Source organism: Castor canadensis, chromosome 6 (genome assembly GCF_047511655.1).
Source record: "Castor canadensis chromosome 6, mCasCan1.hap1v2, whole genome shotgun sequence".
Taxonomy (NCBI): domain Eukaryota; kingdom Metazoa; phylum Chordata; class Mammalia; order Rodentia; family Castoridae; genus Castor; species Castor canadensis.
The window spans coordinates 158,102,029-158,129,934 of record NC_133391.1 but is presented as its reverse complement, the minus strand read 5'-3'; the positions used below and the strand labels follow the sequence as shown (position 1 = coordinate 158,129,934).

The 27,906-nt window shown below is 34.9% G+C and overlaps 1 protein-coding gene across 4 annotated transcripts in view; it reads right to left on the bottom strand.

Annotated features, from left to right (window-relative positions):
- Nucleotides 1-27,906, bottom strand: part of Cdh12 (cadherin 12) — a 1,151,540-nt gene that overhangs the window by 466,831 nt on the left and 656,803 nt on the right. For 3 of the 4 annotated variants that reach the window (XM_074077695.1, XM_074077693.1, XM_074077694.1), the window contains one exon: nt 27,441-27,589. The exons of the other annotated variant lie outside the window; for it this stretch is intronic. The gene's annotated coding sequence lies outside the window, so the exon portion shown is untranslated. The remainder of the gene's footprint in view (nt 1-27,440; nt 27,590-27,906) is intronic. 4 annotated transcript variants of the gene reach the window in all.

Genomic DNA, 27,906 nt, shown 5'->3' with positions numbered 1-27,906 from the left:
TAAATAGAAAACAATGCTTTTTAGAATTTGTCATACAAGTAACTGAAATTAAATATAGTCTATGATATATTTCTCATTATCCTAAAGTTAAAGACAAATCAGTGTTTCGGCAGTTAATTATTTTTATTGAATTCTAAACTCAAATGATTATTTTTTCCCAAAATACAGTACCTTATCTCTGAAAGATTGTTACTTGGTTTACAAGCATAACTTTTTTAGAAAAACTTGATAGTTTATAGTACTTAAAATGATTCTTAATTTGATTTCTTTAGTACTCCCACTGGCTAAAAATCAACAGTACTGTACAGTTAAACAAGGTCATCAGAAACAAACTCAAAATAAATTTACACATAAATTGAATGACTAAACAACTTTGTCCTTCCCTCTATTAATTTAGCATGCATAAAATCCTACACATTAGAGACTTAGGGAGTTACTGACTGTGTAATTTCTCTGATCTGTGTTTCATAGAGTAAAAACCACAATTTCACCAAACAAATAGAGTGGAGAGCTCTTATCAAGCAGAGGAAGTAGACACAATACCCAAAGAGAAGGTGTAAGTTGATGTTGGCAGAGACTCTGGTTTGTGTGGGAGACCTGCCGTAAACCACAGTGAGTCAAAGTCAGAGGCATACAGTTAAGGATGGATTTTGTTGGTTCCTACTTTTGTCATTTATCAAAGAATTAGAAAATTCCCAGAAGATTTCACTTTCCTATAACTTTGTGTCATACATTTTATATATATATATATATAATGTTTATATACATATAACATCCTGAATGATGCAGGTAATAAATTAATCAATTACTTAACTCTGGCCTAAGCCATTCCATGCTCCCTCACGTTTCTTCTTACTTCTACCATTCAGCTTAAACTGAAATGAATTTGTTATCACTACTTTTGTTTGTTTGTTTGCTTTAATAATACTCAGGGGCATTTATTGATGACAATTACCTTTTTGATGATAACCCTCACACATAGTTGGGATTATAGACATACTCTACCAGGCCAGGCTTGTTTAAACTGAATCTACACATGGGGCAGTACCTCACTACTCTTCCTCAAACACACAAACTCACCTGTCTACAATGGCACATTTAATAAATATTTCCTTTTATGGAAGATAAATAATCTGTTTTCCTATGGCAGATCGTAATTTTATTACAGTATTCTATGCACAATGGAAATACTCCAATTTTTGAACTGGAATTCCTTTAAAGCATATACTGAAGTGACTCACAGAGCATAAAACTGCTGTGTTTTGAACTCAGGGTCTCAAGCTTTCTAGGCAGGCACTCTACCACATGATACACTCAGCCAGCCATGTTTTATGTTGATATTGTTGAGATAAGGTCTTTCAAACTACTTCCTCAGGCTGGCTTCAAACCCTGATCCCCCTGATCTCTGACTCCTGAGTAGCTAGGATTATAGGCATAAGCCACTAGTGCATGGCTTGAGCATTCTTTCTTCTCTTTTAAGCTATTCTATGAACTTTACATATGAAAAACTGGATCAGAATCAAAAGGGTCACATCATCACACTGCAGTGAATGTCACTTTCCTCCCATTTTTCATTTCTCCATCTTGACAATGCCAACACAAGTTTTTCCTCAAAGTCTAGGTCATTACCACATTGCCTATTACATAGTATTTAAAAGAGTTTTGCTATGGTTTTACTTTGCAATAAAGTATTAATTTATCTCAAGATGTATACTTATAAATTTCCCTCGTCCTTCTTATTCCTCACATGTAAAATATTGTATTTGTTCATCAGACATGGAGATACCTGTCCTTCTCTCTGGTCTCATATCAAGACATATTATAAAAACACTTCTACAGGAGTGGCAGACATGAACTACTGGAATGCTATCTGAATCCTAAATTGTTTGTGGAAAATAACTACATACTAGAGAATCAGTGAGATGTTTACCTTGACATTTGCATCATGACTCTTTTTATAAAATGTGGATGATAGTCTCCACTACTTACTGTCTCAAGTATACTTAGGTATAAGTGAGAGAACCTTGGTACTTATTTCTCATAAGGTAAATGAAGATGCTGTATGCCAAAAAAAAAATGAAATGACAAAGCAACATGATTTTTATCTATTTTGTAATTTAACAGATGTTTTCCTGATGATTTATTATAGAAATATGAAATGAGGTAAATTTTGGGAGAACAGTTCTGTTTACCTTCATTGAACAAAAGAGATTTCTATGTGTATCTATATGCAACTGTTTGTAAGCTTTTGTCTGGTAATATGAGTTGAATCCAGGGCTAAGCATATATTCCATAACTGAACTGTACATCTAGATCCCTGTTTGGATATTCTAAGGCTCATATAAAGAAAAAATGCTCTTTGACTTGCACTTAGTAAAAGATAAAATGGAAGGACTTGATAGAAACAAATACGAGATCCTACTTATTTTAAGTTTGTAATTTCCAGAACATTCAGAGATGATACGTGAGTCATTCATTCATTTGGTTCTAAGCACACACACCTGATAGAAATCCATCTGGGCGTCCCCTCAGGGGAATTTTCTCTCCTTAAGTGCCATTCAATTGGATCTCTCTGGCAAAGTTAAATACATTCCATCTTTATAAATTGCAATTTTATATTGCCTCATTGTATACAAGCTTAAAATTCAGGGAAACATAACATCGAGTCTTTCAAAATCAATTTAAAACACATGTTTTAAGACACCTTTAAAAAGTCAATAGTTATTGCCATTCAGTAAAATCTTTAAATACCCAACCTTTTTGCTTATTTCATTCTGATTTGACTTCATGGAGAAAAGCTTGGAAGTTGAAATTCAAGCCTACAATTATTCGTTGGTGAAGGTTTATATATGAACTAATAAAAATCTATTCTCACATGTTTTTCATTAAAAGATATAGCAGCTTTTCTCTGGACACAATCTATAACATTATGTAGATATGTAAGATAATTTAGAATAACAAATAAAAATTTAATTATGCAATTGACAGAACCTTGGATATTTATCATTCCAATTTGGTATAAGATAGAAATAGAGCTATGTTAGGAAAATATTTAGCTATACAAGAAATATTAATGAAAAAATAACTGAGTAAACTTCTTGAAGAAATATTATGTACAATTTTAGGTATTAAAAATAAACCTAAAGTTTAAATGCTCCAGAATATATCAATTTATTTAAGGATGAACTTATGAAACAAAATAGATATTCTTCTTAGGAATTTTATGATAAAAGAGAGGAAATTCATACACAAATTAATCATCAGAATATAACTTTAGTTCTTAGTTACCAAGTCAAGATTTCTTTTTTTTCGGATTATTGTTTTTATACATTACTAGAGTTGCAAAAAAATGCATGTGTTTCATGACTGATTGGTCTTTTACAAACACTTAGAAAAACACATGCAACATCCCCTAGGAGCAATAGACCAGGGCCTGGCGTCTTGCAGATGGTGTTCATGTTGCTGGCAGGTGATGAAGCTGAGGGAAGACACTTGTCATCTCAAATCCCAGAGATCAACACTTTCATCTTAAAAATGAAAATACTCTGCTTATAAATCCCTGTAGTGGAAGAAACTGCAATAGGAACTCATTGTTAAACATGCCTTTGTCCTATAGTACCTTCAAAAGGAAATAGAGAGGTTTCCTTTGTTTAATAAGCCACTGAAATTTGTCCTTTGTTGCCTTTCATCACTCTTGGCACTCACTCTAACACTGGCCATTCAATCAACATTTCTTTTAAACTAGTGAATGTAGTTGAATCTTTCAAGAGGGCTGATTCCTTTCACATTCAAGTCCATTTTGAACCCAAATGCATTAAACGGGGCTACCCACATTTCATCCTGTGCTGTCACATAAGATATACTCCACATAAAATAAAGAACATCGACCTTATGGGGGTGGTTAGAGGAAAAAAAAAAAAGCACATTTAGTAACCCAGCCTAGAATCTAGTCTCTGTCAAAATGATTTCTTATTCCATTTTACCAAAACAGTGCCATGTTTTATCACTTCTGGGTTCATGTCTTACAGCTGAGGAAACTCACTTGAATTGCTAAGATGCTTAGTTAAAGTATGCATGTGCTGTTCACATTGGCATTGTGATTTAAAGTGAGAAAAGTATTCTGCAGGTAAAATACAACTGAAACAGACAGAGGAAGTAAAGGACGAGAAACACCAAACCTGAACAATAAATAGTTCTGATTCTAATTGGTCTTATGTAACTCTTATCATAGTTGATATGCAGATGTTCTATATCCAAGAAGAGCAGGATACATAGTGATGATGATGCAGAAGTAAAAATAGGGAAATGGGTCTGCTAACTTGAGAAACCTTCACCTACCTACCCCATTGTTATGCTATATAATCTCTTAAAACTTTCATAAATGCGGTCTTTCTATTAGCATTTTAAAGGGCTTTGTGGCCATTGTACTCTCACTTTGGAGTTAGGGATGTTTCATTATCCTCAATTAAAACTCTAAGAAGGAAGATTGGCAAGCACATATTTATATATTGTCCTTAGAAGCAACACGGGAGACATGGATTTTGTAAAGTAGGCAGGGTGCTGTTCTGTGCTGCATCTAGAGGCAATGCTAGTTTGGAATAATTCTCCTAATGTGAAGCTATTCCCATTAAAACATAAACCATAATTGTAAAAAGCAATTTGCTCAGTAGCAGAGAACTAACAGGGTTTCTTATTGTGATTCAATAACAAGGGAACACAGAGATGCAAGGCTGAAAATACTCCTGAAACTCTTTTAATTTTGTTGAAATATGATTTTCTTCCATGAAACCCATGTAAAAAGTTAAAATCATTCCTACTACACTCAAAAGAAAGATGCATATACATTTCCTATAAGTATGCATTTTCCATCTTCAATTAATTCGAACACTTTAATTTATATATTCCAAAATGTTCATTGATAAAACTTGAGTCTATGACACTGCCATCCAACAGTGAAAGCAAATCTTCATTTAGGTCAAAAGTTGATGTAATAACTATTCTAATCAGTTTGTTCATAGTTTATACAGCTGCATTCTCTCAAGAGCAAACGGTACATTTCAACGAAGATTACTTGCATTTGTGAGAGGTTAATAAATATTAATGATAAATATTTTACATTTCACTTACATTATTAATACCATCCTTCTTATATAATATACTCAAAATCAATAATGGAAAATACATCCACTGCTGAGTACACATTATATGCTACCAAAGTCAAAATCAATTATAACAATCAGTGGATCTATTATTTCATTATTTATACTTACAACATGTAGATAATCCTTCTGTATTGTTGTATCTCTTTTATTAGGCATAAAATGAGCCAAATAAATGTTAGAAACCATACATGATTCTAACAGATTTATAAAATCATATTTGTAGGTGTACATTTTGTGGCTGGTTAATTTTCTTTTATAGTATTATCCACTTGCAAAGGACAAGGAACAGAAATATCTTTATACTTTTCAGTTTTCAGGGGTCATGCCTACTAGTACAACAAAAATTGGTGTGCAATCTTCAGTCCTTCCAGGAAATAAATGCCTCAAGAACAGTGTTACATCCTCCTTCAGCCCCTCAGTCCAGAGTGCTCAATCTCAGGTATTACTATGTGCTTCTACAAGGCTTGCTGCCTGCACAGTTGGTGAGCAGGTCCATCCTAGAGCTTTACCTCTTGGCAACAGATGCTTCTCACTTAGGCACAGCTGCTGAGTAGCCACCCATCCCTAACATTAGCCTTGTGTTCTGGACTAATTGGGCCAGTGGAGTTGCAATTAAGATTTGAATAATTAGATAACTGACATGATTATTTTTGTAATTAATTCTTATATTAAGTCATCATGATCTGTTCTGGGTAATGAACACCGGTCCATACATAATTCAAATGGAGGTAATGAAGATTAAAAGCAATGAATTAGCAAAAATATTCATTCACATCTCCCTCAGAATTAAATGACTTTTTAAATGTAGTACTACATATAAATACATAATTTCATTTTCAAGTAGATTTTTATTGTGATATGTCAGATGATGAGTATTCATTCCCATTCAATAAATGACAATGAATTTGGTTGTTGTGTTGTTTCGGAGTTGGGATCCACATTTAAAGACAATGTGTTTTATTTCTTTTTCACAAAACTCATGGCATAATACAGAGAATACTTAAAAATGAAATTGAAAGTTACCCTTCTCCTCTCTGTTGCCTGCATACAGTCACAAAAATGTTTGATATCATTGCTTAAACCATGAGTTCCTTCTCTTATCTCTTTTTTTCCACATCTCAGTCATATCCAGAAATCCTTAAGTATTACCTGAATATCTTGTGATGCTGAAGGCCACTTAAAACCAAAGTCTTCAATGATTAAAGGCAAGTTAAAACCAAACTTGCAGACCTGCAGATTTCTCAGCAACCAGATTCATCACTAAGTTCACTCCTACAGCCATTGTATTCAAGTTTATCACCAAATAATGTTCACTTTTTTTCCAAAATATTTCTTAGGTCTACCTATTTCTTCCCATTACCACAAGGTAGGGGACTCTTGATATCTTCCTGAAGTGCCATGATAACTTTTGTCTGCTGTTCCTGTTAGATTCCAAGCATCCTTCTTCATAATTGTCAAACCTCCTCGCCTAGACTGTGCTCTACCCACTCTGCCTTTTAGCCACTCTGGATTTTCTGTCTTCTGAGGCACAGAACATCCCACTTGGCTTTGCATGAACCTTTCCATCAGCTTGCAATGGTTTTAAGTTCCTCTTTGTCAAGTAAACCATGTACCTTTAGAGCTGTATTCATCACTTCAAGGTTTCTCCTGCCTCTCTAGCCCAAACCAAGATATTTCATTATACCATCATTCACATTTTTGGAACTCTTCCTTAGTTTTACAGTCATACTTTTTTTGGCTTATAATTACACTGAATCTGCCCCAGTTTCTGAAACACAAGAGACCAGGCTATTAATATAATGCGTCATAAGATGATATAATATTAAAAAAAAATCCAAATGTGTGATAAGAAACTTGGGATGAGTGAGGTCTCCAGAGCCATTATTCAATGCTCATTTATAGGTTACCCACATTATCAGTTCTCTTTATCTATTTTTCAATGGAATTTAAAAAATTATCTCAGTTTAAATTACCCATATTATGTAGAATAGATGGGATAAACTTGTCCAATGTACACTCTAGGCATCTATGGAATTACCACAATTAAGCCCCCTTGTACGATTAATACATGCTAATAAAAATAACAAAAAATACTTTATCAAGTCTTTTTATTTTTAAATAATTTGTTAGCATGTACAAATTGTACAAAGGAGTTTAATTGTAATATTTCTGTGCATGCATATGATAAACCTTGATCAAATTCACCCTCTCTATGCTTCCCTCTTATCGTCCTTCTTCCTTCTTAAAAAATTTCAATGTCAGAAAATTTTATATACAGCTATCAATACTCTTTAAAGAACTGATACTTTCATATGTTCAAATGCTATAAAATTAGTACTCAAGTATTAGTATGTGACACACATATATATATATATACATATATATATATATATATATAGAGAGAGAGAGAGAGAGAGAGAGAGAGAGAGAGAGAGAGAGATTGGTAGCTGAGTTTATAGGAACAGACTTTAGACATAGACTATACCTACAAGGAAATAAAATTCTCACAAGGAATACAAATCTATAGGGTAAAAACTGGAAGTAATATGGCAAATATAGTAAAGCAAACAAACAAACAAGCAAAACCAATGAGTTAGGTAATCTGTCAGTTGGAAAACTGAGAGAAGTTCCTGGTGAAATTGATGGTGGTTTAGAGTATCAAAGAAATACCAGGAAATAGTTTGAGACTTTATGAGGAGTGGAAAGATAAAGAATGATAAAGATAAAGCTAAGGTTGTGTGAATGGCATGGATGAAGGGCATGGAAAGCCACAAACAAAATAATGGGGTAACTGGTTGAAACTAGGCACAAAGGTAATTTTTCTCTTGAAGTTGTAAATGTTCAATGATGGAAAGACTACCATTTCCTTTATGCTTTCAGTAGCATATTTATTTATTCTTTTTCCTGGACATTTACTATTCTAGGAACTGAGGTTTACAAGAGAACATACAATTTACCTTTGGGTTAGGTTTTCCATTTTGTGTTCAATGTCAATTTCTTTGCTGAATGTGCATATACTAGAACTGAAGGATATTACTCTATTGGAAATATCTTCATTTGTATGATTGTTCATATAGGGTTTTTTAATTAATTTATTAATTTTTCTTGTAATGGAATTTAACTCAAGCCTGTACTTACTAGGCAAGTCCTACACCACTTGAGTCAGACCCCCAGATCTTTTTGCTTTTGTTTGTTTTTGAAAGGGTTTCACAAGGCAGGTCTCAGACCATGATTCTCCTACTTCTGCCTCCTGAGTAACTGAGATTATAAATGTGTTCAACTATACTAGGATCCCCACACAGTTGTTTTATTGAACAAATATACCCATGAAAATTTCTGAGTATCTGAGTGGACTTCACTCTTCCCTTTCATTTAAAAAGAGAATCTAATTATAATGCAGCTTGACACAGAAAAATTTACTCAACTAATGACATCATAAGAGGTGCTATTTAGGACTGACTAACATAGACTAAATTTATTTAGGATGATTTCAGGAAGAACTACTGTGTAGAAGTGAGGAAATAATTTTTATTGAAATGAGTGTGCACTCACCTAACCAATAATTATAAGAGTTAAAATCATGACATGAAAATGAAAGTTCTGCGGTTAAACTATAGAATGGAAACTGGTGTTTTGACTCTGAGAGCTCAATGAATATGAGTCCTGGCTTCTAAACTAGAAGATCTACTTATATGAAGTCTTGTTAGGAATAGACGTTTGATCTCTTGCCAGTTGTAAGTTAAATTTTAATTAAGCATTCAGAAACCAGGCTTGTGATTTTGAGAAGTATTATGTTGCAGGGCTCTTGAATGTGTTTTCCATATCTTGTTTCACTACCATTATTTCTTGGGTTTACAAAATAAAAACAAACAAAATCTCTCATACCTTGCCACTTGGTCTGAATTTGCTGTGTAGCTTCAATGAAAGGGAAACCATTAAGCTATATATATAAATTGAAAAGAATGGACAGTATTCTTGCCTGACAGCTATAGTTAGCTGCAGTAGGAACCATGAGTAGCAGACAATTTTTCCCAGTGGAGCGGTGATCTCCTATGAGATCACACAACTCTCTCCTGGGATCATGGCAAGTAGCAAGAGTTCAGAGAGCAAAACATAGAAACTTCATGAGTGAGCGCTTTGGGAGCATTGACCAAAGCCAGGGGAGACATTGAGAATCTCAGGCATAGCAGTCAAGGCAGAGGTCCTAGATCATCTTACCTGTAGCATTTGATGAAAATAGGAACCAACTTTATTAATCTGAGATGAGACATTTGGGTTGCCATAAGTCCTCAGTAAATGTTTTTTATCCTTTTAGCAAACAAAGGCTTTCTTAGTTTGAAACTATTAGAGAACCTTGGAGAAAAGGTTGAGGCAAGAATCAGGCACAAAGACCATGACATTTCAGGAACGTGAAAGTTTACAAGAGGAAGGCCCAGGAACTATGGGGGACTGGGCCTGCAGTCAATGTAATAATGATGGCATCCACTGCAATAGTGTAACAGCAGTAAGTCAGGCATTTTGTTAAGGACATTTGTTATGGTATTTCATTATATAACAAAACTATAAAGTTGATAATATAATCTGTGTTACACTAGAGAAGGAGACTAGGTATTTAAAAAGTAAAGAAAATTGCCTAAAGTGACAAAGATAATCAGTTGTAAAGCTAGTTCGAAATTTCAGCGTGTTGAACTGGAAAAGCCATTCCTTTACCCATTAAATTATGACCCCTGTCAGGTTTTACTTTATAGTCTTGGTTGTGCTACCAAAGAAAAAAACAATTTTTATTTTTCTTTGAGAAACTATTATTCATCAGGCACTGTAATAGATTCTTTTTCATACTTTAATTCTAAAAGAATTCCATGAGAAAATATAAAAATGCATATTTTATACCTTTTAAGCCTAAACAAGAAAGGAACATTTTGACTCTTACTCTATTACTAACAAATTTGATTCTTATAAAGAGTTATCTTCTAGAATCTGCTGAAAAATAGAGCATGTTCTATCAGTTTTTCTCCCTTACTTTCTTGCTCCTGGATTTAGTTCACCATGAAGATATAAAAGCCTGGGGATAAAGTGCTTACTCTATTTTGTGCACAGTATCTCTGTTGTACACATACACAGGCACAAACACAAAAATCCCCAATCAAACTACCCTGGTTTTATGCTATTCATAACAAAGAAAAGAGGTATTTATATTTATCAATCACAGGATTTCATCCTGGATGTCTAGTTGTCAAATATGAATTTAGCACAAGATATATCTCTGCATAGATATAGAAGTTCTGGTGGAAATTGTATGTGTGTGTGTAAGAATGTGTGTAAGTGTGTCTCTATGCGTGTCTATATGTCAGATTATGTGTGTGTGTGTCTCTGTGTATGTATGTACACTTTCATTTCTGAGGGATAATTGAATTTTCTCTACTGTTATCTAGCACACTCCAGTCCAGGAGGAATCAAATAAACAAGCCACATACACAGATAGAAATGGTCTCTCCTGAACTGACCTCAACTAAGTGGAAGACTCTACACAGTTTTTAAAATTTCCTACATCTTTGCATAATAATTATATTTGCAAATGGAATAGTAGAAATATCTCAACATGCAAATTTGGAGTAAAACAACTGCTAAAGTATCCATGTGTCCTTGAGACTTCATTTGTCCATTTTCTCCTGCCACTGTTTTCTCATCCTCAGAGTCAAGTCTGTGAGTTTGGCACACCATTTTAGCTCCTGGTTGGGGCTCCTATCCCTTTAGATAGTTCATGGGATAGACTTTCTTTTTTTTTTCCTGATCCTTAGCATTCAGATTGGGCCTATTCTGACCTCTCAATCCTTAGTTAAATGATGAAAATATATCAGGATGAGCTGTTGTTTAGAAAGAAGGAAACTATTGTTGACATTTTTTTGTTAGAGATTTAATAAAGCTAATTTAAAAGGTAGAGATGACTTTGGAGAAGTCAATTTCTGTTTCAGGGAGATACTTTTGATGAGAAGCAGCTATCAGATGTATTACGTATGCTGCATCTGCCATTTTAACTTAAATTGGTGTTTATTGCTTTTTATGAAGGTTATGTGTTGGTAAAGTGCCCTTTGTGCATTTTGTGATCTGATATTATGATGTGATTATCACTTATTTCCTAAAATACATCTGTGCAGTAAACATTTTGGTCAATTATCTTATTTCTGTCTCAACTTTCCCCAAGATGATCTCATACATAAAATTAGTACTTTTAAAATTTATAAAGTCTTTACACAAGTATGGATTTTCCTGATTTATAAATTTGAAAGCTTCTTGCAGAAAATTCTTATACACTTCCTCAATTCTTATGGATTGGTTTCTGATTAGTTTGAATGATATAGAAGATTTGCCATGGTGATATTTGCTTGCAAATTCATAGGACAAAATTCATTAATACAAAAAATAACTGAATAAAAAGATTATTATTTCCTTTATAATAAAAATCAGTCCCAATCTTCTTTTATAAAAAAAGAAACTTACTCATATTACAACAATGCTTCTATAAAACCATTCAGAAAAAGGAAATTTTTATTACTTAAAATTGTACTATATATGTGACTGTGTAGTTTCTATATGGTCATGAAAGTATCCATTTCTTTCATCTCAGAATTTCCCTGTTTTAACTTTTCTCAAACAATACCCCACAATGTAAAGCAGTCATAAATGTTGACTAAGTGCGAAATGTTAGAGCATGTTATTCTTTTCATTGTTTTTTCTCTTTATATAATTATGAGCAAGGTTGAAACTGCTCCATATTCCATAGCCACAACAAAGGAGCACTGAATGACATATAGATGGTACTTATGGTATATGAAGACTCAAGACACAGCATTTCTGAAATAATTCAATAGTTTCATTTTTATGTAGGAATCATGTCTAATGTCTTAAAAGCTTAAAGCCCACAAAGTGTTGAAATGATTCTGCTGCTTAAATTATAGCTAGCAATCTGAATGTCAAACTTACTTCTTTTGCATGTGTTATTAGGCTTTTGTCAGGTTTAGATAAGAAACTCCAGGACCTCTAATGATTCTCCTTTCTATTGCTACATTACTTCTTCAACAGTTCTGCAAGTAGTTTATACACAAAATTTCATGCTAATTGTTAAAGACATTTTGTTTGCTTTTGGTATTAATGATTTCATAAAAACCTTTATTCTGTAAAGACTTTAGTTCGGCAAAACTAGAACTACATTCTTCTTGTAATGCCAACACTAGCAGTCATTCTCCTTACCAGTGCTCGAGACTTTGAAATGCTTACCAATCCCAGTTCCATGATTTAGATATGGTTTGGGTGTTTCCATCAAGGGTACATGGGTACATGTGTGAAAGGGTACCCATGATTTAGATATGGTTTGGGTGTTTCCATCAAGGGTACAAGGGTACATGTGTGAAAATTTAATTTACACCATGAGGTATTGAAGAGGTAAAAACTTATTTCCATTAACTATGACATTTAATGGTAGAGCCTGTGGGAGGTGATTAGGATTAAACAAAGTCATACTAATGGAGCTTTCATGATTGAATACCAGTGGCATATAAGAAGAGTAACAAAAAATACATAATACACATGCTTCCTTTCTCTTTCCATAAAGTGTCATGTGCCATCTCAAGACTGCCAGCAAGAAGGCCAAACTGGATATAGCACCTCTTTGGTTCATCAGAGCTGTGAGTCAAAATAAATCCCTTTTCTTTATAACTTACTCAGTTTGTGATTTTGTGTTATTAGCAACCGGAAAAGAAAAAACTAATACAATTGGAAAGGTTTCATTTTTATAAAGCAATAAAATAAGCCACAGTATTTGTATAGTTTTTGTATGGGTTAAAGGAAAGAGAAAGAATAATCTCACCCTGCAGTGTGTTTGTGAGGAATGCTAGGGTTATGCATGAACCTAGATACGGTTGTATAGAAAGGACTGGGGCATTAAAGGTGAATTAGGTGATGCATGTCTTAAGTTGCAGCTTCTTGGAAGCCTGAGATGGGAAGTTCACCTGAGCTCAGGTGTGCAAGACCAGACTTGGCAACATTAAAAAAAAAAACTCAAACAATAATTTAAGAATGAATATAAATAGAAAGTATTAGAGAATCAAGAATGTACAGTCCAGTTAATATTGATTACATACACAAATGGATTTTCATATGGAAGAGTAATTTTATCCTACTTATTTATTCCTTAATTACTATAATCATGCTTTTCAAAACCATCTGAAAGGAGTTGAATGAGTAATATTTGATTCTGATGTTTCTACAGAATGTGGTATCTATGAGTACAGAATTCAGCTTAAAATAGAGGAAAGATTTCCCAGTTAGATTCCTCTACAGATGGAATCAGCCACTTTGTGAACTAAACTATTTTAACCTCACTGCTTCTTTTCAAACCAAAATCATCACATTCTTGAGAAAGATATTTTTACACAAAGAGTGAACAAAGAAAAAGTGTTTTTATGTCTATTTGTTCATAAAAATGAGATAACCTTAGAATCTATAGAAACTGGAGTAAGAAAAACACAGATGATGGGAGTTGGGGGAAGATGGTAGCGTCATAAATTGATATGTTGCTCAGGTCCAGGATAAGAAGGCTATCATTACGCACCACACTTTACTTATCTAAAGCAATCAGTGTGACACTTTCATTTCTTCCTGTAAAGGATTTTGCATTAACTGTTTCATTTATTGGTGAATAACTTTGTATAAGGCTCCCCTTCCTCTGCCTACTGATCAGAAAAAAACTGAACTTGCTATTTTTCTCTAAGATTTTTTTTCTAGCCAAGAAAGGAAGATTTTATTGAAAAAGCTCAGTTTTTGCAAAATTATACATAGTTTTGTAGCAGCCACATAACGTAAATCAGCCCCATGACATCTTAGAAATGCAGAGGTCCCCATGACCTGGGAGAAGCCAAAGAACCAGCTCAGCCAGATGACCAGGAGGTGCAAGAGGCCCACACAAGCCAAGAGTGGACCCATAGGATTCCACTTTGAACTGTTCTTCAGGTTAAGGCGAAAGCACTCCAGCACTCAAGGAGCACCCAGTTTCCGGACCCCTCTGTGCATCTCTCCGCTAGGAGAGAACAAGGGTTTTTGCTGGTTGAGATAAGGATAGCTATACAGGGCATTGACTCACATTAATTTCCTGTGCGTGTGTGTTACCTTCTAGGTTAATTCTTTTTGATCTCACCTTTTCTCTAGTTCCTGGTCCCCTTTTCCTATTGGCCTCAGTTGCTTTTAAGGTATCTGCTTTAGTTTCTCTGCATTAAGGGCAACAAATGCTAGCTAGTTTTTTAGGTGTCTTACCTATCCTCACCCCTCCCTTGTGTGCTCTTGCTTTTATCATGTGCTCAAAGTCCAATCCCATTGTTGTGTTTGCCCTTGATCTAATGTCCACATATGAGGGAGAACATGTGATTTTTGGTCTTTTGGGCCAGGCTAACCTCACTCAGAATGATGTTCTCCAATTCCATCCATTTACCAGCGAATGATAACATTTCGTTCTTCATGGCTGCATAAAATTCCATTGTGTATAGATACCACATTTTCTTAATCCATTCGTCAGTGCTGGGGCATCTTGGCTGTTTCCATAACTTGGCTATTGTGAATAGTGCTGCAATAAACATGGGTGTGCAGGTGCCTCTGGAGTAACCTGTGTCACAGTCTTTTGGGTATATCCCCAAGAGTGGTATTGCTGGATCAAATGGTAGATCAATGTCTAGCTTTTTAAGTAGCCCCCAAATTTTTTTCCAGAGTGGTTGTACTAGTTTACATTCCCACCACCAGTGTAAGAGAGTTCCTTTTTCCCCGCATCCTCACCAACACCTGTTGTTAGTGGTGTTGCTAATGGTGGCTATTCTAACAGGGTTGAGGTGGAATCTTAGTGTGGTTTTAATTTGCATTTCCTTTATTGCTAGAGATGGTGAGCATATTTTCATGTGTTTTTTGGCCATTTGAATTTCTTCTTTTGAGAAAGTTCTCTTTGGTTCACTTGCCCATTTCTTTATTGGTTCATTAGTTTTGGGAGAATTTAGTTTTTTAAGTTCCCTATATATTCTGGTTATCAGTCCTTTGTCTGATGCGTAGCTGGCAAATATTTTCTCCCACTCTGTGGGTGTTCTCTTCAATTTAGAGACCATTTCTTTTGATGAGCAGAAGCTTTTTAGTTTTATGAAGTCCCATTTATCTATGCTGTCTCTTAGTTGCTGTGCTGCTGGGGTTCCATTGAGAAAGTTCTTACCTATACCTACTAATTACAGAGTATTTCCTACTCTTTCCTGTAACAACTTTAGAGTTTGTGGTCTGATATTAAGATCCTTGACCCATTTTGAGTTAATATTGGTATAGGGTGATATGCATGGATTTAGTTTCAGTTTTTTTTGCAGACTGCTAACCAGTTTTCCCAGCAGTTTTTGTCTAAGATTTTTTTAAAAAAACAAATGGCTTAGAACTCACTAAAGAAAAAATTCCTGATGTCTAATTATTCTTCTGAGTAGATCCAGAACTGTGAGATATTATCCTGGTTTACTACTTTTTCCCAAAAAGAGGTATTTCTCTATTTCATTTATATTATGTTCCTCCTTAGACACTAGTCACAACATTTATCTTTCCATTATGTTGCTCGCTGCCTTTCAGATATTTGCCTTCAGGGGCACTGACAGAAAACATTATATTTGGTAGATCTGCATTAAAAATCACATACTTTCCCAACAAGCTATTTAAAGTGTCATTTGTGCCTTTTGAAGGCTTTTAGAAAAATTCAGAGACCTAGACCCAGATGACCCAAACTATGTTTCTGCAAGGACTGCAATTTCCTTTTGAGGATTATGGTTCCAGGGAAGATTGCTTCTAAACATCTGTGAGAGAAATGCTTTCCAGAATTAATGCAGTTGTTTACTCTGTATTGATTTTTAGAGCAAGTTACCTAACCCCATATAAAGGACAAGTAATAAAATACAGCTTAATTGTGGTAATACTAAATATAACAATGTAATTACTTCTTAAACATGAGGGATCAACACATATCTACTCAGGCTGTGCTTTTAGACTACTGAATCACAAGTATAGCCAATTTCTATTGTTTGTTCTACCAATTATATTTTTCTGAAGATCAAAATGCCTAGGATAATAATTAGTTTAGCCCCACACTAAATATCATCTGGTCATGAAATAAGAAGCCATAAGAGTGATATTTTTGAAGCAAATGGACTTGTGAACTAAAATATGCATGTTCATGGATCACAAATGGATGATAAATGTCATCCAGCTGTTAAAAAGAAAAGAGCTGATTGAAAATGGGTGACCTTTACCCAACATGTATGAACAATTTCTAATGCTTGTTAAAAGGCAAGATATCTAAATGGTCTATAAGGTGCATATCATGTTTGAAATACATTTCACAGATTTCAGTAGTTTGTCCATGGTGAATGCTTTTTGCTGTTGAGTTTTGTGAAATTTTATGAAGATGACATGGAGGATTACTTTTTTTTCCTCCAAAAGTACTAACTTAACTACCAAAGTGTAAGGAACAAATACTGGCTTATGAATAAATGATTGTTCAATTAAGACAGTAAAAATGAGAAATTTTAGCTTGCCATCAAAGAATTTGGAGTTTAGTTATTATTTTTAAAAAGCAATGGCTTCTGTGACTAGTGCACAAGAGTCTGTTATTGAAATTTATATGAGGGACATGTGAACTAGTTTTGAGCATCAAGAAGTGTTAGACACTCAAAAAGTCAACTTAAGGAGACTAAGGTAGAAAGAAGTAAAATAGAAGAGGTGAAACAATCTGGTTATAATAAATACATGGAAATCTCACAAGGAAATTCTCTGTGTAGCTATCTTAAACAAACAAAAATGTCATTTTTTTTTCTTTTACAAAATTGGAGAACAGGAGAACAGAACAGGTCCTATGGGGGGAGGTGATACCAGTTGGGAGTAGGGAGGAGGTGGGGAAAGGGGAGAGTGAATATAATGCAAATACTGTGTACACATGTGTATAAATGGGAAAATGATACCTGTTGAAACTATTCTAGGAATAGGGGAAGAGGGAATGAAGGAGAATGGTGAAGGGTAGTGAATTCAACTATGATATATTGTAAGAACTTTTGTAAATACCACAAGATACCCCTACTGAGCATGACAATAAAAATTTTTAAAATGTCAACTTAATATTACAGCAAAGATGAAATACCAGAGATGAAAAGTGAAACAAATGATATTGACTATTCCTTGGTCAAATACTCATGGACATTGGGTAAGAGAAGGTAGGATGCAACATTTAGACCTTCCATGGAAATGGTAACAAATCAAAGATTTAATTATATCCTAAAAGAGGTGGAAATCATCAAGGGAAAACATTAAAAAAAAAGAAAATAATGGGGTGTCAGTCACTCTTTCCTGTAATCCTATACATAAGAGGCTATGCATCATGATTCTAGACCAACATGAGCAAAATAATTTGTGAGACCATCATCTCCATGGAAAAAAATCTGGGCATGGTGGCATGCACATGTCATCCCAGTGACAGACAGAGAGAAGCATAAACTAGAAGGACTGTGGTTCAGGCCAGACTATGGAAAAGTGAGACCTTACCTCTAAAATATCCACAGCAGAAAAGATTAGAGCTGTGGCTCAAGTGGCAGAGTGCCTGCCTAGCCAGCATGTGAAGCCATGAGTATGAACTGCCAAAAAACAAAATCTGGTGAAAATTGACAAGTTAGTGTTGAGAGTAGCCAAGTATCTGGCAGTATGGAAGGAATATTCTTTTGTGGAGAAGAAGAATGCAAATGTAACCATAAGGAAGTGATAGATTAAGATGACATAAAATGTGTGGAAGTAAGGTTGAAAACCCATGTGAGAGAGATTTAGAAGACAGGATTGAAAGGACCAGATGTTTACTGGATATATGGGTATGAGAAGTCATAGGATAAAATATGATAGGTGTATTTTTAACCTGACACATGGGGTTAAACCTGGGTAAGTGAGCACAGTCTCATTGTCACTTACTGAAATATTAAAGAAAGATGTAGAAAGATTTGAGGGGAAATTTAGAAGATGCTTTTTATTCTTCCATTGCTTCTTCCCTCCCTCCCCCTTTCCCTTCCACCTGTTTACCTTTCATCTCTCCCTTGATTTCTTCTCTCTTTCATTCCTCCCTTGCATAAATAGGTGCTAGACACAAGATGGACACTGATCTAGGCACTGAAGTTGTTGCAGTGAACAAAGGGAGGCTCTATCTTCACAGAGCTTATGGTTCTATGGGAGAAACCACCAACAGGTACTAAACAGAAAATATGAGATGAAAAGCAAGGAGAAAAAGACAGGGTGCAAAATTTTAAGTAAAACATTAGGAATAAATTTTGGTGAAAAAGTGGTATTGCCTATTTCATTGCAGCTAAAATTAACAATGGCAACAACAAAACAATGTACAAGAGACACCATTTTGACCAAACAGGGTTAACACCTTGTATATGTCTGAAATGAAAGGCTGGAAATGTCATCCTTCTAAGAATGTCACTGACTTTAAATCTGGATAAGTCACCTTGATATGTGAGTGATTCACTGCAATATAACTTTTCTTCATATTTAGGAAGAAGGAGAAGTGAGCACCTCTCCATGTTAATACCATGAAGTATGGCCATTCATCAGAGTCTATCTTTTTTCCTGAACTGTGAAACTGAAACAAATTCATTCATATAATAATGATGCAATACAAAGACCCTAAAACTTACATATGGATACATACTTTGCCAAATTCATGCTCATTCAACCTCTCTTTTGGTTTAAAGTCTCAAACCTGAACTTTCATGTGTCATTGGCACAGCATCTTAAAAGAAGGACACTTTTTTTGAGACTGCAATTAAAAAGTTAATTTATCCTTTGGGATTTTTGTATTGCTTGGTTTTTAACTTAATTTTATTGACCCCCCCCCAACCCTCTCAGGCCTGGGGTTTGAACTCAGGACCTCACACTTTCTGGACAGGCATTATACCACTTGAACCACTCTGCCAGCCCTGTTTTGAACTTGATAATTTCCAGATAGGTTCTTGTGAACTATTTGGCCGGGGCTGGCTTTGACTGGGATCCTCCTGATCTTTGCCTCTTGAGTGACTAGGATAACAGATGTGAGCCACTAGTGTCCAGTTTTTAAAGTAATAACATGATAGATTCAAAATAGAACACCAATAAATGTGTCTTCCCTAGTCTTAAAATCCTTAAGGCATTCCAATTTTTCCACAGTTAAACTTTAAACTCCTTACATAAGCATATTTGAAGTTGTCCATTTTTGCATATATACCCCATGGTTATGTTATATCAAAGGAATGTAGTACTGGAGGGTGTCAGGGACTCTCACATCATATCTCTGTGCTTTTGCACAGTGTGATTTTTATTAGGAGCTAATGACTTCTGTCTTTTAATATTCAAGCTACCTTTCAATTTGTCACTCAGGATACCTTTCTTCCTAGAAGTATTCATTTGTCCCTCCAAGTGAATTTAGGAACTACTGTGTGTGCATATCTCCTTCTATGATTTTACACAACAGTGTATTTGAACCATAGTTGTTTTCCTGAACCTGGCCTATTTCACTTAACATGATGTTTGCCAGTTAGCTCCATCCAATTTCTTCCAAATGGCATGATTTCATTGAGAAAAGCTGCTTGATAAGACTGATCCTCCTTTGGTCCAGGTGAGCTGGGCAGTAAGTCACATCCTACAGTAGTTCCTCAGATACACATTTTGCAATTTGTGGTTGCCATAAGGAAGAGCAGAAAGATGGGGTGCAGTGAGAGCAGCATTCCTCATCTATCAGCAGCATCAACACCCCTGGGAGTTTGGCAGAAATGGGTAATCATAAGCCACATATCAGAACAACTCCACTAAACCAGACCTCCAGACAATTTGCATTTCCTTTAGTTCTTATTGTTAGCTGCATAACAGAGTTACCTGGGAAAAATTTATATATCTCAAAGCTGTTGACCCTGGGACTTTCCTGGATCTACTAAATCAGTACTCCTAAAATGAGGCCCAGAATTTGCTTTTTTTTTAAAAAAATATTTTTTAAAATTTCTTTTATTCATATGTGCATACAATGAATTTCTCCCCTTTCTCCCACCCCTCTCTCTCTCCCCAACGCCCTCACTACCAGGCAGAAACTATTCTTCCCTTATCTCTAATTTTGTTGAAGAGAGAATATACTCAATAATAGGAGGGACAAAGGGTTTTTGCTAGTTGAGATAAGGATAGCTACACAGGGAGTTGATTCACATTGCTTTCCTGTACATATGTGTAACATTCTAAATTAATTCTTCTCGAACTAATCTTTTCTCTAGTTCCTGGTCCCTTTCTCTTATTGGCCTCTGTCACTTTAAAGTATCTGCATTAGTTTCTCTGCATTGAGGGCAACAAATGCTATCCAGTTTTTTGGGTGTCTTACCTATCCTCATACCTCCCAAGTGTCCTCTCGCTTTATCATGTGATTGAAATCCAATCCCCTTGTTGTGTTTGTCCTTGATCTAATGTCTGCATATGAGGGAGAGCATATGATTTTTCATCTTTTGGGTCAGGCTAACCTCACTCAGAATGATGTTCTCCATTTCCATCCATTTACACGTGAATGATAACTTTTCATTCTTCTTCATGGCTGAGTAGTATTCCATTGTGAATTGGCGAGGATGTGGGGAAAAAGGAACCCTTATATACTTCTGGTGGAAATTCAACTAGTACAACCACTCTGAAAAAAAATTTGGAGGCTACTTAAAAATCTAAACATAGATCTTCCATATGATCCAGCAATACCACTCTTGGGGATATACCCAGAGGAATGCAACACAAGTTACTCCAAAGGCACTGGCACACTCCTGTTCATTGCAGCACTATTCACAATAGCCAAGTTATGGAAACACCCAAGATGCCCCACTATTGAGGAATGGATTAAGAAAATGTGGTATTTATACACAACAGAATTTGCTCTTAAAAGTCATATGTATATATCATGTGACTTGGAGTATAGAAAAAATAGATTGTATTTCAGAAGATATATTTCACTGTATTAATTGCTTGAGTCAATATACAAAGTATGAAATGGAATGATTTTGCATAGATAGGTAGAGAGATTGACAGATAAATAGAAATTGATTTGTAAATTTATCAGACTTTACAATTGGGTGATTTAAATGCCATATTAAAATTGGACGAGTTAGTGGGTAAGAGAAATCTATCTGAAAGTAAACATGTAGATAGTTATTTTTGAGACACTTAAAATTTTTCTGACAAATATTCAATATGCAAATAATAAAAAGTTATTCAAGACGAATGTTTCTCTTTTAAACAAGGAGTCGGCGAATGCTTTCTGCAAAAGATAAAGTAGCAAATATTTTTAGCTTTGCAGGCTCTAGAATACTTTTGTGCTCAACTATTGGACTCTGGTTTACAGCAGGAAGACAATCATTGACAAGACAGAAATGAATAGTTGGATGTGTTCCAATAAAATTCTTTTCACAAAAGCAAATAATGGGCTATTTTTTTAACCTCTGTAAAATGAAGTTAGATGTTGACTAACAATGGTCTAAAGTCATTGTTTTATTTGCTTATTTGTTTGTTTTTTAAGGACTTTCTCACTTCTTTCAAACATTCTTGGGAAAGAATTAGAGTATAGAATTCAATTGCTACTTCAGTAATATGTAGCCAAAAGTCGGAAGATTTCTTCTGACTTACATTATTTTAAGAAACATCCACTCACCACTGTAAATCCAGAAGAAAGAAAATGTATTGTTCCCACTTTCAAAGTTATTGATAAAAACACAACATCAAACATTGGATTCAGGAGATTTTGCGAGATCCAAGCATTTAGTGTTGCTGTGAAGAAGAATCTCCTTATTTCTCCTATTTTGACATGTAAGGCAAGGGGCTAATAACAATGTATTGTACGTATAATAATAACTACCATTTCCTCAGTAACTGGGAAATCACAACTTCATTAGACCAATTGTCTCTTTTATGTCTGATAATACTGCTACAGGAGAGGTAATATGATTAGTTTCATTTTAGAGAACATAAGATCAAATTTTAGGCACCTTAGCTGACTTGTCCTAAGCCACAGGCACAAGCAAGAGCTCTCCGTTGGATTTGAGCACATTAGTTGAATGCAGAACATGTACTTAACAGCTGCTGCAGCTTATTGCCCAATCCATTGATTACCTTAATTGAGTACGTAAGCTGTTGAGTCAATTATAATATTCATTTGTAAGGAAAAAAAATTTGCTTAATTCGAATTGGTTAATAGGACTGAAATAACAGGGAAAAATGTGACAAAATGGGAAAATTCTCACCACTTTGTGATGGTTCTGAAATATCACCCAGGCTAACAACCTCACTTCCCTTCCACAGGGAGTGCTCTTTCCTTCTTGGGTTTAGCGTTAATGGGAAGTCAGGAAATTCATCTCTTCTTATTCTCCAAAGACAATTTCTTCCTTCCTACTAATCCCACGAATGCATCTTATTATGATTTCTATAGAGTATCATCTCTATGTTTCTCAAGTTTTTTTCCTACCCATCAACTCCTGGTGATACACATATATTTTGCATTTTAAGTTACCAAATCAGGCCCTGTAACCCTAGCTACTTGGGAGGATAAGATCAGGAGGATCAGATTTCAAGGCCAGCCCCAGCAAATAGTTCAACAGACCAAATCTCCAAAATAACCACAACAAATGGACTGTGAAGCCCTGAGTTCAAACCTGAGTCCCACAAACTACAACTACTACTATTAATAGTGATAATAATAAAATAGTAACAATAGCAATGATAAAGTTATCAAATCAGATACTGGTTATCTCAAAGAGAACATCTTTTATCAGCATGATTCTCCTGAAAGTCTATACTGGCCATTGTCTACCTTCAAAATGACTTTGTAAACCTGGTCAAATTCATTTCTGGTTAAATCTGCTAAGGCCGTTGCTGACTAGATGCATGGTCATATAACCACAGAAGCTATCTAACTTCCCATGAACACCTTAGCACTTCTTGTATATTGACATCTAACTGTATAAAAATTTCCAGGCTATCACTAGTTTTATTGTAGTTCTTTCTTCTTATTATAAATGAGACTGGATCTAATTTTAATTTGAAAATGCAGGTAATATCACAGTATCCACATAATTAGAGAACATCTCTATGTACCTATGTAAGTTTTAAATAACGTCAGTAGAACTAATGGAGTCTGACAAATTTACCTCTGTATCTCTGTTGTTGGTGTCCACTTCCAACATTCAATTCCAACTCTTACACTCCATCTTTTCTAACACTGTGGTGCCTTTTGCCACTAACATGAATTAGTCTTAACTTCCTTCTCATTTCCACACAAGTGGCATTGAATTCATATCTTTACTTTAAATTTTGTTTTGTCATGAGAGTGTTCCAATGTCTTTTGGCAAGATGTTTCCTACACTAAATTTCTGTAGTGATTATGATTGTAATACAGCGTTGTTTCTGTTAGTAGTAATTAGAATGAGCTAGAAGCAAAGACCTCTGAAAAGACCTTTCAGAGATCTTAAAAGAAAAACATATTTATTTCAAAATTTGTTGGGCATAGAATGGACAAAATTACTTATTTTACTAGGCCAAGAGTTAAACTATTCTCAGAAGAATATGATAATGGTATTTTCTATAAAACAACTGAAAATATTAATGTGTGTCATGAGAAATATTGGAAAAATGTCATCACATGGGGTGACAGTGATGTCTGTTATAGGGTGAAACTGAAGCAGTGATATCTGAATTTGAATCCAGTCTATGAATTTATAATTCACTATGGTATGCCCTAGGCCAAGTTACATGTTTTGTTTCTGCTTTCTTCTCCTTCTCTGGAAAACGAAGGTAAATAATGTTATCATTTTGACTTGATAACTACATACGCTTATATACATAGTTTATAATTCAGCTCTCTGGCATCTTAGAGGCACTAATGTTATGTGAGATGCTGACTCTAACTTTCTCCACTGTCTCTTATTAATAATATCACATGTTGAGAAGTAACTTATGTATCTTAAATTCAATTTCATAAAGTTTTAGCAGATCTTTTTCTTTAAATTATATAACTGTCTAAGTGTGATTGCCTATACAATTTCTCTCTTTTTTTTGATATTTTCTGATTATGCATATTTACTTTATAACATTGAATTAATTTGCCAATCTTCAGGGAAGTAAATTTTACACTAAATGTTTCTAGTTCAATAGATTTAGTATATTATTGCTAGACTAATTTTCCCCTTAGTTTATTTCATTGTTTCAAAACAGTCATTGGACTTGTATGTATAGTATTTTTGTTCTTTTTTTTTTTTTCCTTTTTCTTTTATTATTCATATGTGCATACAAGGCTTGGTTCATTTCTCCTCCCTGCCCCCACCCCCTCCCTTACCACCCACTCCGCCCTCTCCCTCTACCCCCCCTCAATACCCAGCAGAAACTATTTTGCCCTTATTTCTAATTTTGTTGTAGAGAGAGTATAAGCAATAACAGGAAGGGACAAGGGTTTTTGCTGGTTGAGATAAGGATAGCTATACAGGGCATTGACTCACATTGATTTTCTGTGCGTGGGTGTTACCTTCTAGGTTAATTCTTTTTGATCTAATCTTCTCTCTAGTACCTGTTCCCCTTTTCCTATTGGCCTCAGTTGCTTTTAAGGTATCTGCTTTAGTTTCTCTGTGACACAGTTTACTCCAGAGGCACCTGCACACGCATGTTTATTGCAGCACTATTCACAATAGCCAAGTTATGGAAACAGCCAAGATACCCCACCACCGACGAATGGATTAAGAAAATGTGGTATCTATACACAATGGAATTTTATGCAGCCATGAAGAAGAACAAAATGTTATCATTCGCTGGTAAATAGATGGAATTGGAGAACATCATTCTGAGTGAGGTTAGCCTGGCCCAAAAGACCAAAAATCATATGTTCTCCCTCATATGTGGACATTAGATCAAGGGCAAACACAACAATGGGATTGGACTTTGAGCACATGATAAAAGCGAGAGCACACAAGGAAGGGGTGAGGATAGGTAAGGCACCTAAAAAACTAGCTAGCATTTGTTGCCCTTAATGCAGAGAAACTAAAGCAATTTCTCTAATCTTATAGAAGGAATAAATTATCATCAAGTGAATGAAAATTTGGAATCAATACAGAACCTAGATGTATGGCGGAACCTGAGGATAATATAATAATTTAGAAAAAATACAAGGCATGTTATATGTAAAACAAATGGCCACTAATTTTCAATTGTACACAACACTTTCTCCATCCCCTTCTTTGTCCTTCAGAAACTTTTGATATGTACATTTGAGCAAGAACTGAAATGGGCTTCATGTTTAAATGTAGATATTTCAGTACACTAAATGCACCATTCAATGGTCATACACTTTAATGGTCAGAATGTATCAGCAAAAATTCATCTATTCTGATGAAACCATCAGATTTGAATTTAGTACATGAGATAGTATATGGTGCAGAGATGTTTTCAGCAATGTGAAAGTGTTCCAGTTTTTGATGTGTCCCCATTTGACTAATGTTGCCTCTTCTTATTTATAAGAAAAAAAGTTTTCTTAAAAGGAAAAATGAATCCAACACTGTGTGCAACACAATCTTCTCAGTGTTATCTTTAAATCTGCTGAGAAACCTTCTCTCAGAAAATAGAGATAGAAGTCTTAGTGCAAGAGAAGTATATAAAAGTCTTTAGGCATTGTCTGAAAACCTTCAGACAGCCAGCAAGTACTCAGTACTCTATTCCAGTGTAAGAAGCAACAGCTTCCAACATCAGCCTGAAAAGCTCTCCAGGGAACTTCAGGAAGATAACCCATTAATATAAACAGTGTTCTCATATTGTTTTACAGTATCTCACTTCAAGATACCCATAGGAAGAAATAGAATTAACATTTCAGAAAATATGAGTGTTTACTCTAAAAAGCATATTTAAAATATCATTACAAACCTTCACAAAAAACAGCTACATATTTACATTGCACTTTAACATTAGAGATGAATTATTATAATTCAGTACATAAAAATATTATTACTACGTGACTGAGTTTTTACAGACTTCATTTCCTTATTTGAAAATGACTTTACAGTACAATTCCTACACAATAGCAAGGTAAGTGGTTGCTATTCTTCATGTATTTGGTGTGCTAATCCATAGATCATATGTAATGACATTGATAGAATTATTTTATTTTTTCTTGATTACACAGGCATTTATCATAACGTGGAATAAAACCATCACAGTTTATTTTCATGTTTAAAGCAAAATAAAAATTTCAGATAATTAAATGTAACTTTGGAAAACAAGTTTCTTTCATAATCTCTGTAGATAGTTTTAACAGATTTATGAGAAAAATAGAAACAGAAGAAATATTGTGAAGTAGTTTACATACATTACTTGGCTAATTGCCCTAAACTTTATGTAACATGTGAACTTAACCTCAATTCACTATAGTTAGATAAACAAAAATAAATGCACCTCAGACATAAGATAACAAAAAGTCAAGATTTCAAGAAACATGTAATTTTCATCTCTTAATAAGATATTCTTTCAAAGACAGTATTTCAGAAAGTAGTTGTTTTCTTTGCTTTATTTTTTCTTAATCTACCTCATAAAAGAACTCCATCCCTCCAGTATAAAAACTATAAAATACTTCCATAGAGTATTAAATATTCTAGGATCATCTCTCTGAAAAGTTTCATCAGAAACTATAAAACTTAAATTGCAATTCCTGAATGGATACTATTAAAGTACCCTGGATTTAGTCATAAATCTTTTAAGCAAAAGGGAACTCAGGGACATTGCTAAAGTAGAAAGCTGCACAAAATCTCAACCGTCATTTACAAAATTTCTTTCCATACAATTTAACTTTGAAGCTTTCAAACTCATTTTATTCTCCAACATCAACAAACCACTTCAAGCAAAATCAAGTTACCTTCGCCACTGTACAGTCCTCTAAACAGATTATTAAAAAGGTAAAAAGAGAAATCATCCCTCTTTTCACATTTCCATTTATTTTCTTCTGTGATCAAAGGCAGAATGATTGTATTTCATAAGAATTGTTTTGAAATATCATTATGCCCACATGCCAGCTCTCATTCTAGGACACTTGCTTCTAAACTCAGCCCTTTCCTGACATAAGCAGGCACTTGCTGCAGTGCAGAATGTCAGTTTAGTCAGTTAGAACTTTCATTGCAGAAATTCAGTGCCATGTCGTCACCCAGATAAAGCAGCACATACCTTAATTGAAATATTCTCCGTGAATGGATGAGAAATCCGTCAAATCAACCGTGAATGGGGTAGGGAGATGGAACTTTTCAATCAACACCCTCTAAGTAGCAGCAGCATCCTGTGCTCCTCTCCTCTGTTTATGTGGAGCTCCTCACTGTCTAAAGGGAGAAAAAGAACAGCTGAAATCCTCAGAGATTCCCAGTGAGTAAATGAGGACTAAGCGCTGTTTCTTAACGGGAGATTCTCTGTGAGCCTGCACTGTTTGGAGGCTCCTTAACTACTTGATGGACTCCTGTCATGTCCCTAGACCCAGGCGATACCCACTGACCTGATTAGTGGGAACGCCTCCCCCCAACCCCCCAGGCAACACGTGCCTAGTGTTAGGGGGTTCTCCAGGGAGCTGGGAAAGGAACAGAGGCCACTTGGGAATCTGGTCTTTTCCAGCCTAATGGATGAACTTCAACTATAACTATAA